The sequence below is a fragment of the Penaeus chinensis genome, chromosome 36 (genome assembly GCF_019202785.1).
Source record: "Penaeus chinensis breed Huanghai No. 1 chromosome 36, ASM1920278v2, whole genome shotgun sequence".
NCBI classification, from domain to species: domain Eukaryota; kingdom Metazoa; phylum Arthropoda; class Malacostraca; order Decapoda; family Penaeidae; genus Penaeus; species Penaeus chinensis.
The window spans coordinates 22,697,358-22,702,357 of NC_061854.1; positions in this window are offsets into that span (position 1 = coordinate 22,697,358).

Consider the following 5,000-nt stretch of genomic DNA (forward strand, 5'->3'; position numbering starts at 1 on the left):
TCTCCCTCTCTCCTTCCATCCATCCCTATCTCTTTATCATTCTCTCTTTCTTTCCCGCTTGCACCCCAGCCCCCAGCACTTGCATTGGAAGATGCTCTCCACGTGTAAAAACTAGTCCATTGACATCTTCACCCTCGGGCAAAAGATGCACGAGTGAAGAAGCCACGCGATGTCCTTGGCCCGTAATGCTTAGCGTCCCCAGCGACTAATTGTAATGGCTGTCTTTGTTTCTTTGTTTTCCTTAACGCTGAGTTTTAGTTAACTTGTCTGAAGTTTATTTTTCAAATATTTCTCTATGTAACCTATTTATTTACTCAAGTGTCTTCTTTTTCTGCTCCTCCCCGCGCCATCTCCAATTTCCAATTTTCGACCACCTACCTATTCTTTATTCTTGCTCCTTTCCCTTTTCCTTCGCCCTGCCCTTTATGCACCGATACCCATGCCCTTTGTCCCTTTTCCCTCTCTCCTTCACGCACACACACACGGCCCTCCTCCATCCGCCATTCCTCGGGGTCCAAAGGCCAGGATCATACATCTCTTTCAGCAAACGCCTTCAAACCTGCAATGAGAGAGAGGTAACGAGGGAGGCAGAGGCGCTGGTGACGCAACCGCCGTAATGGGTAAATGATGCTCTTGCCTTTGTTTTCGGCCATTTTGCCCAAAAGACCCGAAGACGACCGATGACTTCGCCCGTTGGTCAACATCTGGTCAGCGACTGGACACTGGAAGACCTTCGTCTTCTCGTTTGCCGATTGGAAAGGACCGGAGGCGGGGGTCCAGAGCAGCAAAAAGTCGTCCAGGTTGGGCGGCGTCCTTCTAGGGGGAGTCCTGAAGGAGGGAGCGGAGGGAGGGGGGCAAGGAGAGGCAGGATAAGGCGAGAAAAGAGAAAGGAGAAGAGTAAAAAGCTATTATCCTGAGGTCGCCTGGCAGGCAGTTAGGGGGAAATTCTGTGTTTAAATGTATGCAAACGTTCCCAGCTTTGTATGTTTTAGTGTGTGTGTTTCTTTTATTTGTGGGATGTGGGAGGATGTTTTCGTGTGCAGGCATCTGACTATTTGAGTGCGAAGCATAATCAGATTTGTAATGTACGACATGATATTTTTGTAAACTTGAGTATGGTTTTAGGAGTGAATATGTGGGAGTGAATATGTTTAATCGTCAAAAACATGCAAACATATATACAGACACACACAAGAAACACACACATACACATACACACATATAATATATATATATATATATATATATATATATATATATATATATATATATGTATGTGTATATATATAAACATATATATACATATATATATACATATATATGTGTATGCATGTGTTACTATCTATATTATATATATATATATATATATATATATATATATATATAAACATATATATACATATATATATACATATATATGTGTGTGTGTGTGTGTGTGTTTGTGTGTGTGTGTGTGTGTGTGTGTACACACACACACACATGTACATATAGGTGTGTTTTTGCGAGCGCGCGTGTACATTTGCGTGTTTACATGTATGCATCTACAGCCTGTGTAAGTGAGGCCCCGAGGCTCCACAGGAACCCCGGCCCCGAGCCTCGCGAACCCCGCCTTTGTAGGATCTGTTTCCCATCGAGTCCTCCTTGGCAATAACGTGATGGTGGCATGCCATTATAAAGAGGGATAATGGTAGTAATAATAATAATAAATGATGATGATGATGGTGATAATGATAATGATAATAATGATTATGATAATGCTGCTGATGATAGTAATGATGATAGTATCAATAACAGTCATAATGATAATAATGATAATAATAATAATAATAATAATAATAATAATAATAATGATAATAATAATAATAATAATAATGATAATAATAATAATAATAATAATGATAATAATAATAATAAAGTAGTAATACTGATAATGATGATAATAACTGTAATGATGATAATACTGATAACAGTGATCACAAAATCAACGAAATTATCGAAAAACTCGTTCAGTTTTTTTTTCCGAATACTCGAGATAAAAAGAAAGTAATATGAGAGAATTGGAGAAAAAAAAAAAAAAAAAAAAAAAAAAAAAAAAAAAAAAAAACTTTCTTCATCTTCTTACTTTCCAGCTTTTCATGGCCGGTCTCGGGGCTGAAGGAGCCAAGTGTCAGAGCGCCTTAGAGCCGTGACCGTTAAGGCAAACAAAAGAAAGCCTCAAGATTCCTGGATGTTGCAAGGGCTGCCCTGCACGGCGCCCTAGCTCGGGTGACCGGCGGGTGGGCGGGCGGGCGGGGGTCACGTTTCACTCGGACTTCCAGTAGGGGTGGGGGTGGGGGTGGATGGGGAGGCAGATGGATGGATGGATGGATGGATAGGTGAGTGGGAGGATGGTGGATTGATAGATGGATGAAAGATTAATGGATTGTTGAATGGGTGGGTGGGAGGATGGATGGATGACTGGGTGTGTGGGGGGGGGGGGTGAGTGAGTGGACGGATGGATGGATGGATAGATGTTTAGATAGATAGATAAATGTTTAGATAGATAGATAGATAAATAGATAGATTAACTGACTGATTTTTTTTTTTTTTTTTTCTCTTGTGGTTTTGGATTCTGTTGTTGGTTCAGTTACGAGAAAGCGTGCGGCACCGATTCTTATTGTTTCTTCTTGCGTTTGCTTAATTGCAATGCCTGCACGTGTTCTTGTTTCCTAGTGCAGGTGCCTTTGTCATGTCGTTGCTTTTGTTATTGTCGAAGTCTACCGTGTATCACCAGGTTCGCATGAGCTGTATGTCGTTGTTATTGTGTGCGTTTGAGAAAGTGAGCGGCGTGTATGTCTGTTCGTGTGTGCCTCGGAGGGCCACGGAAGGATCGCGGCGGCATTAGAGGGCCCCCGCAGCGCCCGCCTTCATTACGCGTCCCGTTCGACGGCAATTACAACCTTTGTCAACGCCGGCCTTTGTCGACCAGTCCCGTTGTTCCCGTTCTCCGCTTCCGCCCCTCCTCCCCCTCCCGCTTCCCCTCCCCTCCCCAGCCGCCGCCAGGACGCTCGCCCGACGGGTCCTGCCATCTCAAGGTCGCCCCTCCACAAAATCATCCGCCGGAGGGGGGGGGGGGGCGCTGAGAGGAGCCCCAGCGCCCCCTCCCTGCTCCGCGCTGCCCGTATCTCCTCCCGCCCCTCTCGCCCTGCTCGCCTCCTCCTCCCCTCGCGCTGCGGCTCCTCTCGTTTCTGCGCCCCTCTCCTCGCCCTTCCCATCTCCATCTTCCCCTTTTCCCTTCCCTTTCTCAGGGTCTCATCACCTCCTGTCCCTCCGTCTGATCCTTCCCTCCACACCAAGTCTTACACCGCTCGTCTTCCTCTGCTTATTTAGTCGATCTCTCTCTCCCTCTCTCTCTCTCTCTCTCCCTACCTACCTGTCTATCTGTCTGTCTGTCTGTGTGGTGTCTGTGTGTGTGTAAACACGCAAACACAGGCATACACACACACACACACACACACACACACACACACACACACACACACACACACACACACACATGCACACACACACACACATACATATGGATAGATAGATAGATAGATAGATAGATAGATAGATAGATAGATAGATAGACAGTTAGACAAACAGATAGATATATATAGATATAGAAAAAAGTATATATATATATGCATATATATGGATAGATAGATAGATAGATAGATATACAGATAGATAAACAGATAGATATATATAAATATAACAAATAAGTATATATATTTAATTATGTATTCATACATAGAAATAAATAAATAAACAATAAATGAATATACATATATATATTATATATATAAATAGATATACATATACATGTATATTTATATAAATATGTATACATATATATACGTATATATATATTTATATATATATATATATATATATATATATATATATGCATATATATACAAATATATATGTATATGTATATATGTATATATAAATTCATACATAAATATATATACATATATATACGTTTATTTGTATATATACATATATATACATATATACATATATATAAATCTTTATTCATATATATACACATTTATATATATATATATATATATATATATATATATATATATATATGTACATATATACATATGAATGTCCGACTTTTAGACTTTCTTTATTCAGATCGTTTATTAGTTTATTAGCAGATTCACTGACGAGAACAATATCATCTGCAAATCTTAGATTGTTTAGGTATTCGTCTCCTATTTTGATACCCTTTCCGTCCCACTCTAGCTTTTTTAATATTTCGTCAAGGCAAGCTGTAAACAGTTTTGGTGAGATGGTATCACCCTGTCTAACACCTTTTTTAACTGGTATTTTAGCGTTTTATGTGTGGAACTTGATGGTTGCTGTCCCATATTCGCATATATCTTCCAATATTTTACAGTATACCTCCTCTACTCCCTGTTATCGAATAGTTTCTAGTGCTGCTAGTATTTGTACAAAATCAAATGCCTCTTCGTAGTCTATGAATGCCATACACAGGGGTTTCCTATATTCGTTAACTTTTTTCTCTTATTTGGGGGAGCGTGTGTATGTGGTCTGTTGTTGAGAATCCACTGCGGAAGCCTGCCTGTTCTCTAGGCTGGTTAGAATCCAGACTGTCAGAGATGCGAGTGGTGATGACTTTTGTGAACAGTTTGTAAGTAACTGAAAGGAGGCTTATGGGTTGGTAGTGTTTTAGATAATTTCTATCCCCTTTTTAGTGTTAGGCTTTCAGAGTTTTTTTTTGTTGAGAAAGCATTTGTTAAAATGATCGGCTAGTTTCGCTGTTACAATTTCTCTTGCATCCTGTACTAATTTCGTCATCACCTGGTGTTTTCCCTCTAGTCATGCCTTTAAGCACTCTCTTTATTTCTTCTGTTGTGATGTTAGGCAAATCTCTAGATTTCACGTTTGCTTCTGTCCGTGGCTGTTCATTTGAGTTGCATAGATCCCTGTAAAAGTCTTCC